The 17,145-nt window shown below is 42.1% G+C and overlaps 1 protein-coding gene across 1 annotated transcript in view; it reads right to left on the minus strand.

Annotated features, from left to right (window-relative positions):
* The window catches only part of DLGAP1 (DLG associated protein 1), a 278,071-nt gene that overhangs the window by 248,091 nt on the left and 12,835 nt on the right, over positions 1-17,145 (minus strand). The gene's annotated exons all lie outside the window — the stretch shown is intronic.

Raw genomic sequence — 17,145 nt, forward strand, 5'->3', positions numbered from 1 at the left:
GATAGAGAAGGTAGAAAGTGAGAATCCTCCGTTTCTGACACATTATAAAGGATAACTAAATCATCTATAAGAGGTATCAATGATAAGGACTCTCAATTTTTACGTGCTCATTGATGACCAAAACACTCTGCAAAGGAGGATAGCTGGATGCAAAATGTACTATCATTAAAAAATAATCAATTTAATACGTAAAAGGAATTTACAAAAATAAAAATTTATAAAATAAAAAATGTATATGTGTTTAGCATGGACCTAACAATATATAATGCTCTCCATTTCTTCTACAGAACACAATGTCAAATATATATTATATATACTGTATCTATTACATAAATATAATCCAACGCAATAAGATATTTCAGCAGATTTAAGTGGTGCTACATAGACACTTCTTGTCGCTTCCTCCAGAATTAGGGTACGTTCACATATGTGTTGTGAACTGCTTTCACATAAGCGTTTATGCTGTCCGGTTTTGAGATCTGGCATGGGATCTGAAAATCACAGCAAACCGCTTCTGTCCGGATAATACAAATGGCTGCATCCATTCATAACGGATCTGGTTTTATTATATATCGAAAAAGAAGAAACCGGATCCGGCGCTAAAACCATTGTCAGTCAATGTGCGCCAGATGAGTTTTTTTTTTAGTGTCCGCAACAAACCAGAATGGAATACATTCTGATGCACTCCATTCTGGTTTGTTCAGTTTTAACCCCATTGACAATAAATGGGAAGAAAACTGAAACATTTTTCTCTTTTAATGAGTAAGCACAGAAAAGCATAAAGAAATGTGAGAAGCATTGGTTCTTTTGGCAAATCCCAGTGTTAAAGGGATTTTCTGGGATTTTAATATTGATGACCTATCCTCAGGATAGGTCATCAATATCATATCGGTGGGGATCCAACACCCGGCACCACTGCAGATCAGCTGGTTGAAGGGATGGCCACACTCCGTGCCAGCGCTGCCTTCTCTTCATTGTTTACCTACTCGCCATCGCAACAGCAGTGGTGAGCAAGTGTAATTATACCCATTCATTTCAATAGGATGGCTTCTTCCTATTCAAGTGTATAGAAAGGAGCCACCCTATAAAAATGAATGGGACGGCTTGTAATTACACCTGCTCACCGCAGCGATGTCGACAGCGAGCAGGTAAACAAACAAGAGAAGGTTGTGCTTGCACAGAGTGTGGCCTTCCTTTCAACCAGCTGATCAGCAGGGGTGACGGGTGTCGGACTCCCACCGATATGATATTGATGACCTATCCTGAGGATAGGTCATCAATATTAAAATCCCAGAAAACCCCTTTAAGCTCCCTACATATATAAAAATCTTTTACATCACAGTTGTATCAGTTTACAGTAGATTATATCAATTGCTCTGTCATTTCTCTTCAGATTGTGAAGTATTGTATTTCACCTGTCACATCCAATATAATATCCCTTATCAAATGTATTACTGTTCATGTAGAGAAAATTTTGTGATCACTGGCTATAATCAGAAAATATAGCAAAGGTGTGCCTCCAACATGGTGGTCCCAGCGGAGATTTCATAAATAAATATGTCCAACACCAATGTAAATACATTCTACTACAGGCATGTGTTGGGTCCCTATGATATTCCAATCCTGTATCTCAGACATATAAAATCTTCCTCACCATAACACAATAACTTATATTATACTACAGAACTCAAGAGTTTTTATAGAATGGTTGCAGAACCAGTGCACACGAACATGTGCTGGCCGTGGCCGTATTTCGGCCCGCAAAGAGCATGGAATAAATGGGTCTGCAATCTGGAAGGTCTGGTGCGGAACGGAGGCACGGATCCTCAGGGAAGCACTACGGAGGTTTCCGTAGGGGTTCTCTCTGTGCCTCCGCACCGCAAAAAAAATAGTTCTATGTTCAATTTTTTTGCGGTGCGGACGAATCACAGACCCATTCAAGTTGAATAGGTCTGGATCCGTCTGTGGAATCCGCATGGAACGGGTCCTTAGAGCTATAGTAGTACAGTGTTTCATAATATGACTAAGTATACAACTTTCTATTTCTTCCCATAAAAGCCAAAGGAAATGCCACGGACTGCCATTGTTGCACTCTGTTTCCATTATATAGCTTATGTTTTATCAGATGCAACAATTGGCTCCACAAACATTTATGTTGTGAGACTGGATGCTAGTCTATGGGCCACAATATGAAAGAGGTAATGTCCAACCCAAACCACAGATAACATAATCAGGCAATAGTTATACTATAATAATATGCTGCTTTATTTCATTCCTGAAGACCTCTTTAGTTCTTTTTATTAACATATGGACAGTGCTTGAGGGAAGCTGGGATAATATATTAAAGACTGTCTGCTTTAGAGCCTCCCTGGACCTTTTCTCATGCCTTTCTTTTGTAGAATACAACAAAAAGAATAACCCTGCCACAGGTCAAGAAGATGGTCATTCCGGGCGGAAACTTTATTTCTTCCCACTGGATGTGTTCAACAGGTGAAACGGAAAACCGTAACTTTTTGAATAATACAGAAAAAATAAAACCGGCTCATCTTCACTTTAAGTTAAAATTCCTCGGTCATGTACAGAAGACCTCTAAGACATCCACAGGGGAATTTATTGTGGGAATGTAAACCTGATTTGATTCATTCCTTGTATTTCACAGCTGAAAATGAATCTAAGAAGAGAAGAGCGAATTTCCTGGAAGAAGCTAAATGATATGTCAACTACTTCAACAATATGTCTCTTGCCCTTGACACAAAGAAGACTTTGAACTGTGAATGCAGGGCTCTGACTACAATGCTAACATGCGGCTTTAAAAATAAAAATCTCTCATGGATTTCAACAGTCACATGCATTGAGCCTCATACTTTTTAGGCCAAACGATGCCCTTGATAGCTTGATGTTCGGCTCTCGTAACTGCCTCTGTCTTATATTGTATGACAGCTGGTAAAATAGCATATAAAAACGAATATATCAAGAAGGAAATGTGTACAACAATAGTGCATTACAAACACAACCCAACACTACTGAAATATATTAATCCCAAGTACACGAGAACACTACATTTTATACATTTGCTCCTCATGGACATGGTTCGATTAATTGGGGCAGATTTATGTTACCTTCATTCCAGAATTCTGTCTTCAAAAAGTCATAAAATGAGCCTTTTGTGACTTTTTGCAGTTTTACACCACTCACTCCAGTTGGGTGTAAAAGTGGGCGTGGTTAGCTATGTTAACGAGTTTCACTCTAGATTTATCATTAAGAAAAGTCACAATCTCACTCTAGATGGAGGGTGGAGTAGGAAAACTGGAGTAACTTTTCCAGTCAAAAGTGTTAGGTTTAAGCATAAGAAACATTTATGAAACATAAAGTATGACACAGACTCAAGAAAACCTAGCTTTAACCCCTTAAGGACTTAGGACGTACCGGTACGCCATGTTTGCCGAGTCCTTAAAAACCCAGGGCGTACCGGTACGTCCTGTTTAGTTTTGATCACTGCCGCACGGCTGTCAGTGATCGGAACGAGGTACCTGTTGAAATCATTCAGCAGGCACCCTGTGACAATGCCTAGGGGTCCTGTGACCCCCCCGCATTGCCGATCCCTACAAACCGCAGGTCAATTCAGACCTGCGGTTTGTAGCGCTTATGAAAGTTTCTGATCCCTGCAGTCCGTGACTGCAGGGATCAGAAACATCAAAGTGCCTATATTTCAATGTTAACCCCCCCTGCAGCCCTCTGTGTTTTTGTGGCTGCGGGCGCAGCGGGGGGGGGGGAGGATTGCGGGTGAGCGGGAGGCGTGCGGCAGTGTGGGGGGCGGGTGCGTGATCTTCCACCCGCCCCCCCGTTTATTCTCAGGATGACCGAGCGGTTGAATCAGAGTGTCAGCTCATTGCTGACACTCTGATTCAAGCAGCTCAGCCGTTTTAACCCCTTCCATGCCGCAGTCCATAGGGACCACTGTATGGAAGAGGTGAAGAGGAAGGGAGCTCCCTCCGTCTCCCATCGGAGGGCTGCTGTGCTTTTGCAGCCCCCGGACAGGATGGGGTCACAGAGAGAGGGAGCCCCCCTCCCTCCCCTTCCCTGTCTGCTCAGTTGTGGCAGGCAGGGAAGGTCCCCATGGCAACAGGACGCCTTCTCAGGCATCCTGCTGTCCATGGTGCTGAACAGATCTGTGCTAAAGGCAAAGATCTGTTCAGACAAAGTGTGAGTGGGGGTATGCCTTTATGTAAAGTCCTGTCTAAAGCCCACACTTCGGGAATATATAAGTGAGGGACATGAACATGTGGAGTCACTGTGGGTAGAGATATATGGAGCTAAAAACAATTATAAATTACTAATAGGAGTTTACTATAAACCACCTAATATACCAGAGTCCACAGAAAATCTACTACTAAACGAGATAGACAAGGAGGCAAATCATAATGAGGTGGTTATTATGGGGGACTTCAACTACCCAGATATAGACTTGGAAACTTGTATATCTCATAAAGGAAACAGGTTCTTGGCAATAACTAAAGACAATTACCTCTCCCAACTGGTTCAAGACCTGACTAGAGGGACAGCCATACTGGACTTAGTATTAACCAATAGGCCTGACAGAACAACAGACGTGCGGGTTGGGGGACACCTGGGAAATAGTGACCATAAAGTAATAACCTTCCAATTATCATTCAAAAGAGCGTTTCTACAGGGAGGAACAAAAATACCAAACTTCAAAAAAGCAAAATTTAGCCAACTAAGAGAGGCCATAGGCCTAACTAACTGGGACAAAGTCCTCAAAAATAAAAATACAGCCACAAAATGGGATATCTTTAAAAGCATCCTAAAATCTCATTGTGAGAGGTACATACCGTATGGGAATAAAAGGTTAAGGAACAAAAAGAAACCAATGTGGATAAATAGAACTGTAAAGAAAACAGTATGAAATCACTAAAACAGGAGGGTAGCACGGAAGCACTGAAAAACTCAAAGGAAAAAAATAGAACATGTAAAAAACAAATAAAAGCGGCCAAACTAAAGATCGAGAGATTAATTGCCAAAAAGAGTAAAACTAACCCTAAAATGTTCTTCAATTATATAAATGTTAAAAAGTATAAATCTGAAGGTGTCGGCCCTTTAAAAAGTAATGAGGGGGAAGTCGCAGAGAGCGACGAGGAGAAAGCAAAGCTGTTAAATATTTTTTTCTCCAATGTATTCACTGAGGAAAATAAACTGTCAGATGACATGCCGAATGTTGAAATAAATTCCCCATTAAAAGTGTCCTGTCTGACCCAGGAAGAAGTACATCAGCGACTTAAAAATTATAAAATAGACAAATCGCCAGGACCGGATGGCATACACCCTCGTATCCTAAGGGAATTAAGTAATGTCATAGCCAGACCATTATTTCTGATATTTGCAGACTCTATACTGACAGGGAATGTCCCACAGGATTGGCGCATAGCAAATGTGGTGCCAATATTCAAAAAGGGTCCAGAAACAGAGCCTGGAAGCTATAGGCCGGTAAGTTTAACATCTGTTGTGGGTAAACTGTTTGAAGGTTTTCTGAGAGATGCTATCTTAGAGCATCTCAACGGAAATAAGCAAATAACGCCATATCAGCATGGCTTCATGAGGGATCGGTCATGCCAAACTAATTGAATCAGTTTCTATGAGGAGGTAAGTTCTAGACTTGACAGTGGCCAATCAATGTATGTCGTATATCTGGACTTCTCCAAAGCATTTGACACTGTACCACATAAAAGGTTAGTATATGAAATGAGAATGCTCGGACTGGGAGAAAACGTCTGTAAGTGGGTAAGTAACTGGCTCAATGATAGAAAACAGAGGGTGGTTATTAATGGTACACACTCAGATTGGGTCACTGTCACTAGTGGAGTACCTCAGGGGTCAGTATTAGGCCTTATTCTCTTCAATATATTTATTAATGATCTTGTAGAAGGCTTGCATAGTAAAATATACATTTTCGCAGATGACACTAAACTGTGTAAAGTAATTAACACTGAAGAGGACAGTATACTACTACAGAGGGATGTGGATAGACTGGAGGCTTGGGCAGATAAGTGGCAGATGAGGTTTAACACTGACAAATGTAAAGTTATGCACATGGGAAGGAATAATGCAAGTCACCCATACATACTAGAGGGTAAAACACTCTGTAACACTGACCTGGAAAAGGATCTAGGAATTTTAATAAACAGCAAACTAAGCTGCAAAAAAACAGTGTCAGGCAGCTGCTGCGAAGGCCAATAAGATAATGGGTTGCATCAAAAGGGGCATAGATGCCCGTGATGAGAACATAGTCCTACCACTTTACAAATCGCTAGTCAGACCACACATGGAGTACTGTGTACAGTTCTGGGCTCCTGTAAACAAGGCAGACATAGCAGAGCTGGAGAGGGTCCAGAGGAGGGCAACTAAAGTAATAACTGGAATGAGGCAACTACAGTACCCTGAAAGATTATCAAAATTAGGGTTATTCACTTTAGAAAAAAGACGACTGAGGGGAGATCTAATTACTATGTATAAATATATCAGGGGTCAGTTCAGAGATCTATCCCATCATCTATTTATCCCCAGGACTGTGACTTTGACGAGGGGACATCCTCTGCGTCTGGAGGAAAGAAGGTTTGTACACAAACATAGAAGAGGATTCTTTACGGTAAGAGCAGTGAGACTATGGAACTCTCTGCCTGAGGAGGTGGTGATGGTGAGTACAATAAAGGAATTCAAGAGGAGCCTGGATGTATTTCTGGAGCGTAACAATATTACAGGCTATAGCTACTAGAGAGGGGTCGTTGATCCAGGGAGTTAGTCTGATTGCCTGATTGGAGTCGGGAAGGAATTTTTTATTCCCCTAAAGTGGGGAAAATTGGCTTCTACTTCACAGTTTATTTTTGCCTTCCTCTGGATCAACTTGGAGGATTACAGGCCGAACTGGATGGACAAATGTCTTTTTTCGGCCTTATGTACTATGTTACTATGTTAAAATAAAGGATCTGTTTTCTTGTTTTTTTTTTCTGGCAGATCGGAAAGCAAAACAGTCATGTGAACCCGGCCTTAGAAACGTCAGAAGGTCTTTTATTTAGGTAAATGTGTCAGATCGATGTGACCCTAGTTAACTGAGATAAGTTTGTAATATATTCCTAAAAATAAGTATATATCGGACTGCTGAAGTGTGAAGTCCTGCCCTAGTGATAACTTGGGAATCTCTGAGCAATTGTATTTATCTAGTGTGATTAGACTAATAAAAAAAAATAATGAAATAGTTAATTCCTAATCGATTCCACGTCATAAAATTGTCCATGTCTGCAGGAAATTCTTACACAAAACATCTTTTAACCCTTTAGTGCGCAACCTGTTTTGGACCTGAATGATCAAATCATTATTTTTAAAATTTATCATTGTCGCATTGCAAGAGCTATAGCTTTTTTTTTTATTTTTCCATCTATGTAGCCTTTTTGTGAGACAAGTTGTAGTTTTTAGTGGCACCATTTTGGGGTACACGTAACTTACTGATTAACTTTTGTTAACTCTTTTTGGGGTGCATGGGAATAAACAGCAATACTACCACTGAGTTTACATTATCATTTTTGCGCATTATATTTTTTTTACATAAATATGATAATTTTAATCTCTGGGTCAGTACAATTACAGTGATACCAAATACAGTATATGCAGTTTTTTTTAACTTTTTTATGCACAATAAAAACCCTGTGTGTCATTTATTAAGCTACAATACGCCTATATTAGGTGGATTTCAGGTGCAGGTTGCAGTGCAGTGGTTAGTTGCGCTGCAATTTGTGACTTCTCTCCACTCACGCTAGGTCTAAAATTGTGGGAGGGGAAAGGAACAGGCTGGGAGGCTCGTCTCATTAACCATTTTCTACGACTGTTTCCGGCATAGAAAAAGGTCTAAATGTGAGACACTTAGGAAGTGGTCTTACATTTAGAACTGGTGGAGGATCCACCGAAGTTATGAAGAGGCCAGCGCCTAAAACGCCGGTCTTAATAAATGTGCCCCCATAGTTTTTTAAAAGAAGAAAATGTTTCTGCATCGCCTCATCCCAAGACCCATAACATTTTATAATTGCTTTCTATGGAACTGTGTGGGGGCTTGGTTTTTGCAGGATGACTTATTGTTTTCATTGGTATCATTTTGGGGTACATAATACTTCTTGATCGCTTTTGATTCCCTTCTTTTTTTGTGGCATTTTTTTTATGTTGTTCACCTTACAGGATAAATTACATGATAATTGTGTAGTGTGGGTCGTTACTGATTCGACAATACCAAATATATGCATTACAAAAGAACTATACTGTCAGTCCTATGCTGACAGTCATGAGTAGGATGCGGCAAATAGGGGCCTTCAGTACTATACCGATTAGTTGCCGCGGGTACTACTGACTGAGGCATCTAAGGGGTTGAATGGACCAGATCAGCACTTCTGTCGGTCTTGGCTGTTACAGCAGGAGGCTGGCTCTCAGGTGAGAGCCGATCTCCTGCACTCCGCTGCACAGGAGACCCATGCAGTGCTTCGACTGGGCTGCCATAAAAAGATGATGGCCCAGTCTCAGGCCCCTTAGTGACTGCTATATAAAGGTGTATGGGTGGTCAATAAGTAGTTCATTACTGTGGAAAGCATGATATTGCAGCATAGCATTTCAACTAATATCACATGTTAATGTGCAAATACAGGATGACTTTTAACCTGGCCAAGTAAAAAAGATAAGTAACAAGGATGGCATTACTCTACTATCAACTAAAATATCAGTTATAAATAGGCTACAGTGAATACTGCAGATTAAAGTATTATTTTAATTATGATGCAACTTTGTTAACCTATTGTCGGGATCAGCATAGGTCTGCCCTTGACAGTTTTATTGCCTTTGTAAATCAGCCTTAAAGTCTCAAAAGCAAGAAAATTCAAACATGACTGCAATTAACCTCAGTATCCCTCTCCATGTAGAATATTACTCAAAAAGTTGAGCTATGGGGATTTTTCTAAGGTCATAACTCTGGAACAATGATTTTCCTAACAAAATAGAGGATTTGCAGGACTAAGGAATAAAAATGGTTGACTTCTGGAGACCCGGAGCTCTGTACTTTCAATAATTTGCCAAAGAAGATTCCACAGCTTTCCATTGCTCTTGATCATGAGCATGATATTGGGGAGGGATGATATGGTTAAGTGAATGGGACTACACTTGCAGCAGATTTCCTGGCTGTTACACAACATAAAGAGTTGTTTTAGCTCCAGCAAACTGTGGCTCCTTCAAACAGCTGATCAGTGGGGGTGTCGGGAGTTGGACTCCGACAGATATCCCTTTAAGGATTTTTAAAACCAAAATGGTATATCTTTCCATTGACTTCTCATTTGAAATATTATATGTTTTATTGCAGAAAGTAGATCATTGTTTCAGTCTTAATTTTCTGGAAATCAAATATAATTTACTATCTCTGCATAATTAGGAGAATGTAAATATTATATCAACTGGGTAGATGTGTCTGCCGCTGTCGAGTGTCATACCGAATACAGATTTTCATCAGGTTGACTCTTCTTATGATCACATTTCAGCAAGTCATCTAATTATACAGCTGTACAACCTGTACCCATATCAAGATATTTACCACTAGAATATACTCGAAAAACCTAGAATTTACTGAATGCGCTAAATAAAGTAATGCTTTAGATCGCTACAGAACTAAAGTGAGGTGTATAAAGCAGTCAATTGTAACATATAATGAAAAAAATAATGCAATATTCGACAGTCTGCATAGATAATCTGCAGCCCCATATTTTTTATGAGAATACAAATTTGCAAAACCATTAGATTTAACCATACACATGGCTCAATATAGGCAATGTATGCTGGTATTTGTGGTTGGACAACACTAAAGCCCTGCAGCTGCTGTGTACTTTTGTATCAAGTCCCGTACCATACACATAGAATGTATGGATAGACATTAGGGCTTCATTTTAACACTTAGATCCTTTACATTAACTTAAATATATGGTACTTGTGATTTCATTGAAATATATGAAATTAAATTGTTGTTAGATAAACCATTTTATATATTACTTTTAAAATACATTCAACTTTCAGAAATCTAAAGTAATGCGATGCTATCATATGAGACAGAATAAAATGATAGTCTGAGGATATATTCAAGAGACAAATATGAATTATAATTCATCATTTGAAGCTTAATTATTCATAAATTTACGGTATAATATCACAAATAAAAGCAAGTGCAAAACTAATGGCAGCTTGCGAAATATAAAAAAAATGAATAAAAATGTGTCATCTGCTAAATATTATAACAATGTCACAAGCGAAGTATAGTATCAGCCCTGGTGGCATCAATGTAGTCTGTGTATCTGACAGCTAGGACAAGTATTTAATATCATGCATGCACAGGAATTTGCAGTGACTTACCTTTCGTCTTGAATATGCAAATAAACATTCTTTATGATAAATTATATTCATCATCTCTTCAGCTTTAGGCAGCAAAAAGATCTAGGTTTTTCTCATCGTTCCGCCATTCCAAAAGTGGGTGACTAGCAGTAAACAGAGGGACTGGAGGGGAGTGCTTAACAATCACTCACAAAAACACTATATTTGTAACTTAAGCTTTCTTTTAGCATGCAAATAATTAATGAAATGAGATCACAGAACGAGAGAACAATGCTTAATGACTGCTCAGTACTGACTGCCTAACACATGTAATTTAATGTCCTCGCCAGTTATTACTCAACCCTAACTTGTTAGATGTTGCGGCCAAAAAAAACAAAAAACTGAAAAAAACACGGACTGTATCATTTTCCTCATTCTCTGGCTTTTCCTTATAAATCGAGATTGCCTGTTTTTTTTTGAATAATAGCTCAATGGATGCCAACCTGCAGGAGCAATGTCAATAATCATTCTTTGGCATGCAGCGCAAGCTGAATATTCCTCAGTCTTCGAAAGTAGAAGACTCAGCGTGTAATCCTGCTTCTTTGCCACAGAAACCAGTTTGTGATAAATAGGGCAGGCTCACACAAAGAAAAGAAACAAATAACCAAATCTAAATAAATCAGTGAACGTAACGCAAAAGAAAATGATTGTTGACTTACAAAAGTGGCACAGCGAGAGGCAACAAAAGTTCAGATGTTCTAAACATCTATGTTTGCTAGAAGCCGAGTAGTCAGTGTGGCCTCCTTCCATTAAAATCTTAACCAAAGTGTTAAATAAAAAAAAAAAAAAAAGGTTGGCCATTTTAGACTAGATGGTCAGATGGCGGTTTTCAATAAAAATATTTCAGCAGGTCAATTTTATTTTATAAAACATGTTTTAAAGGGGATCTATTGTTTGAAAATTAACTGTTTATGTTACAAGTATTTGTAGATATTTTTAGAATTTTTATTTTGTAAGTTTTTGTTTATATAATGCAAATGTAGTGATGGAGACAGCTCAGCTGCTCCTCCTCCCTCTTTCCGCAGAAAGACCACTGCACATCATTACAACACTAAACAGGACATTTCCAAACTCATTTTTGTTTCTAGGTGTCTGCCTATTTTTTATTTTTTTTTACTAATTGAAACCAGTTGGTGAAAAATATATTTTTTATAATATGTTTACATTTTTTGTAGATTAATAGTATTTAAAGAGACAGGGGAATAGCTAAAGGCACATAGGCGCTGGTGCAAGAGTTCAGCTTGGGCCCCCCTTCCCTCAGTGCTTTGTGGCCAGGAGCAGGTAAGCACATAGCCTTCATGCTGCCTGAGGCAAAAAATGAAACTGCACCCCCCCCAGCCAATTTCTTGGCCTAACCCCTTCCCTAAAGCCAGAGGTTTAACTTGACCTTCATGAAATTTCTATAATACCAGTGTCTTCTTGTGTGGCACAAGGGTCTTTGGGCCCCCTTAGGCTCCTGGGCCCGGTAGCGACTGCTACCTCTGCACCCCCTATAGCTACGCCCCTGTATAGAGATATGTTTTATAGTAACCATATGGGCTAAAAAAAACAATAGACAGGATCACTAACCTCTATGGGAGAGTTTTTTAGGCATGCTCTGTGACCTATGCAGAGGTCATTGTGCAGGGAGGGGGAGGAGAAAGCTGTGACATTACATATTGTGGTGGATCATATATATATACTTTACTGCAATTACTTGCTTATCTGTCATTATAATCCTGCCTGTAATGATATCAGCTCTGTGTATAGATAAGACTGGATCCACCATTCACAATAGGTGATTGTCAGAGTTTATCTATTCTTTCCTTGTACAATTAACTCTGCACAGGTCACAGAGCATGCCTAGAAAAATCTATTATAGAAGTCAATAGGGACAGCTCCAGACCACTGTGATGGCTGTAAAGTAAGGCTACTTTCACATCTGCGATTTTCTTTTCCAGTATTGAGATCCGGTTTTAATGCCGGATCCTTCATGGCTATTTTAAAGATAATAAGACTGGATCCGTTCATAATGGATTCTGCCAGTTGTATTATCTAGATAGACTAAAGCGTTTTTGCTGATCGTTTGCTGAAGCGTTTTTGCCGGATCCAGCAAAAACGCAGATGTAAAAGTAGCCTAAATTTCTTAATGCTTTCTACATGTTAAAAACAGTTCAGGCAAGATGGCAGCCCCCATAGTTAAGTTCAGGAAATTGAATTAAAAAAAAAAACTGAAAATAAAAACACATTAGAAAAAGGGGGTATGTGCTGACATCTGATAACATTTTTGGTGACATATTTCTTTTAAACAAAGATCATTTCCAGATGATACATTCCCATCAATGAAATCCAAACTGCTATTCACATCTCAGTTAGTGTTGATCGAGCACTAAAGTGCTCGGGTGTTCGGGTGCTCTGGCCGAACACATCGGGATGCTCGGGTGCTCTACCGAGCACCCGAGTATAAAAGAAGTCAATGGGAGAACCCGAGCATTAAACCAGGCACCCCCTGCTCTGAAGAGGGGAGGGTGCCTGGTTCATAGGAAAAGGTTAGAAATTTATGGAAACACCACTGAAATGGTTCGGGAACAGCATGGGGAGGATGTCTGGATGCATCTTGGACTCCCATTTCGCTGCTGGGAACGATGTTGTCCGAGTAGTACGCCACTTTTACAGACTGACATTAATACGCACAAAACTGAAGATAAAATTGATTTTAGAGGAAAAATTGTTAGGAAAGTCTTTACTGTATATTTACTTGTATATAAAGTGCAAGTGCTGCCAAAAATTACAAGGAAGAGGCACTCCGATACAACCTGTATATTACATAATGGAGGGCCTCATTCACATTGTGGTACAATTGTTCAGGTAGTGAGACTCCTACACTCATAAAGTCTATGCACTAAGTGAAAGGGCTTCCAAAAATTACAAGGAACTCCAATACACCCTTTATTACACATAAAGGAGGGCATCATACACCCTTGAAAAATTATGATTGATAGCCTGCTGGTGACCCTCAAAAACATTAGGAGAAAGGGCCTGCTGGTAACCCTCTAAAACATTATAGGCGAGGGCCTGCTGCTCAGCTGACCATCTAAAACATTAGGGGTGAGTGTCTGCTGCAGAGCTGACTGTCTAAAACATTAGCGGTGAGTGCCTGCTGGTGATCTGAGCATCAAAAAAATTATGGGCGAGTGCCTGCTGCTGAGCTGACCATTGAAAAAATTATGGGCAAGGGCTTGCTGGTGAGCTGACCCTGTAAAACATTATGGTTGAGGGCCTGCTGGTTAGCTGACCCTCTAAAAGATTGTAGGTGAGGGCCTGCTGGTGAGCTGAACCTCTAAAACATTATATGTGAGGGCCTGCAGGTGAGCTGACCCTCTAAAACATTATATGCGAGGGCCTGCAGGTGAGCTGACCCTCTAAAAGATTGCAGGTGAGGGCCTGCTGGTGAGCTGACCCTCTAAATCATTAGGAGCGAGGGCAGACTGATAAGCATGTTGATATGATGGACGAGGAGGAGGCGGAGGACACTAGGCCGCGCATCAGCGTGAGGGTGCTGGCCGGGTGTCATGAAACTGTCCCAGGCCTTGGAGAGTGTTGCCTTGCCCCTCGTCTCCCCTCTTTGGTTGCCCAAGAAACTATGTACTCTGCTGCCAGAATTTTCAGCTGGAAATTTTTGGAGCAATTTTTCCACAAGTTCCTTCTTGTATTGTACCATTTTGCTCATCCTCTCCACCACAAGAATGAGAGATAAGAAGTTATTTTTGTAGTGGGGGTCGAGAAGGGTGAATAACCAATAATCAGTGTTGTCCAAAATGCGTGAGACGCGTGGGTATTTGGAAAGGTAGCCTAACAGTCAGCCATGTGTGCAAGAGTCCCAACAGACAAACTTTGCTGTCGTCATCAGGAGGATGATTCTCAATCTCCTCATCCTCTTCCTTCTCTTCTGCTCATCCACGCTGAACAGATGGAATTTAACTTTCATGGGTACTACCCTCTGTAGTGGAGGCAACCGTCTCCTGCTCCTTATTCTCCTCCTCGTCATCATTCAATTTGCGCTGAGAAGACGAACTGAGGGTGGTCTGGCTATCAGCCTGTGTAATGTCTTCCCCCATTTCCACCTCTTCGTTTGAGTAGACACAGAAGTGGGATGGTGACGCTGATAACAGCGTTATCGCCGCTCACCATCTGTGTTGATTCCTCAAAGTTTCTTAAAACCGAACAGAGGTCAGACATCCATGCCCACTCCTCGCTTGTGTAGAGCGGAATCTGACTGGAAAGGCGACGACCATGTTGCAGCTGGTATTCTACTACTGCCCTCTGCTGCTCACAAAGACTGGCCAACATTGGGAACGTCGAGTTCCAGCGCGTGCTCACGTCGCACAACAGTCGGTGAGCTGGAAATTGTAAGCACTGCTGCAGTGTTGACAGACCAGCGGAAGCGGTTGATGACTTGCGGAAATGGGCACACACGCGGCTCACCTTCACCAGTAGCTCAGGCAAATTGGGGTAGGTTTTGAGAAACCGCTGAACCACTAAGTTGAAGACATGGGCTAGGCATGGGATGTGTGTGAGCTTCCCGAGCTCCAAAGCTGCCACCAAGTTATGGCCATTATCAGACACAACCATGCCTGGCTCTAGGTTGAGTGGTGAGAGCCACAGCTGTCTGGTCTCTTATCCCCTGCCACAGCTCTGAGGCAGTGTGCTGTTTGTCACCTAAGCAGATCAGCTTAAGCACAGCCTGTTGACACTTCTCCACTGCAGTGCTGCACTTCTTTCAGACTGATGGCTGACTGGTGCTGCAAGAGGATATTTCTGAAGTAGAAGTGGAGGAGGAGGCGGAGGAAGAGAAGTGGGGGTTGGAGCCACTAAATTAGGTGGTGGCGGAACCCCTGATGGAATTAGGGTCAGCAATCCTTGGCATCGGTAGCACCTGTGCCATCCCAGGGTACAACTTGCTCCCGGCCTCCACAACATTCACCCAGTGTGCAGTCAGAGAAATGTAGCATCCCTGGCCACAAGCACTTGTCTATGTGTCAGTGGTTAAGTGGACCTGCCAAGTAACTGCGTTGGTCAGGGCACGGTTGATGGTACGGGACACATGATGGTGTAAGGCGGGCACGGTACACTGTGAAAAATAGTGGCGACTGGGGACTGCGTAACGAGGGATGGCCGCCGACATCAGGCTGCGGAAGGACTCAGTGTCCACAAGCCTAAATGGCAACATTTCCAGGGCCAGTAGTTTGGAAAGTTGCACATTTAGTGCTATGGCCTGCGGGTGGGTGGCTGGGCATTTGCGCTTGCGTTCAAATGCCTGGGGTAGGGACATTTGTACGCTGCGCTGGGACACGGAAGTGGATGTGGTCATTGATGGTGCTTGCGAAGGTCTAGGTGCAGGGTGGGAGGCATCCGGGCCTGCGCCTTCGACAGGGGATTGGCTAGCATGTAACACAGGGGAAGAGGAGGCAGTGGTGTGACCCACAGATGCAGATTGTGGACCCAGGCGTTCGGCCCACTTATTATGGTGCTTCGATGCCATGTGGCGGATCATGCTGGTAGTGGTGAGGTTGCTAGTGTTCACCCCCCTGATCATTTTTGTATGGCACAGGTTGCAAATTACAATTCTTTTGTTGTCCGCACTTCCCTAAAAAAAGCCCCAGACTGCGGAACACCTACCCCTTGGCAAGGGAGATTTCCGCAACAGTGTGCTCCGGGGAACAGTTGCGGGCCTGTTTGGTGTGGCCCGCCTTCTCCCTTTTGCCACCCCACTGCCTCTTCCAGACTGTTGCGGTGCTGCGGATCCCTCCCCCTCTGTACTGCTGTCCTCGCTCGGCTTGCCACCTTCCCAGGTTAAGTCAGTGACTTCATCGTCCACCACCTCCTCTTCCACTTCCTCACTCTGCTCATCCTCTTGACTTGTTGACCTAACAGCAACCTCAGTTATTGACAACTGTGTCTCATCCTCATCATCAACCTCTTGAGACACTAATTGCCGTTGACTTATTGGCAACTGTGTCTCGTCATCATCATCCACCTCGTGAAACACTAATTTCCGTTCCTGACCGTCATCTTCTTGTGACTGTGGATGCTCAAGGGTTTGGGAATCAGGGCACAAGATCGCATGTCCCTCTTTAAGCGGGCTTGTCGAGAGGCCCAAATGAAGGAATGGCGCTGAAAAGAGCTCCTCGGAGTATCCAAGTGTGGGATCACTTGTTTGCAAAGACTCTCCATGGTGGAAAGAAGGAGTATCAGGGTGAGATTTGTGTTGACCAGACTCTTGGCTACTGAGACTGGACTTGGTGGAAGACAGGAGGGTGCTTAACTGACTGGAAGCATTATCTGCTGCAATCCAACCGACCACCTGGTCGCACTGGTCTGACTTCGAGAGTGTTGTCCTGCGCCACCCTGCAAACTGGGACTTGAAGGTAGGTATTGTGGATGATGGTTTTTCTTGTGCTCTGGCAGCAGGCACAGTTTCAATGCGCCCAGGGCCACAGCCTCTGCGTGCAACATCACGGCCACTTCCCTGTCCCTTACTGCTCGCCTTCTTCATATTAAATGTTATATAAGCTTGAAAGTATGTCACATGTACAGTAGCGTAGGATTTGTAAGTGTATGCGCAAAAAAATAAAAAAAGGTATTTGGGATGCGCACACGTTACACAGGAGAAATACTGCAGATAATCTCGCTGATGTCAGCAGCGGC

The sequence above is a fragment of the Bufo gargarizans genome, chromosome 5, assembly GCF_014858855.1.
Source record: "Bufo gargarizans isolate SCDJY-AF-19 chromosome 5, ASM1485885v1, whole genome shotgun sequence".
Lineage (NCBI taxonomy): Eukaryota > Metazoa > Chordata > Amphibia > Anura > Bufonidae > Bufo > Bufo gargarizans.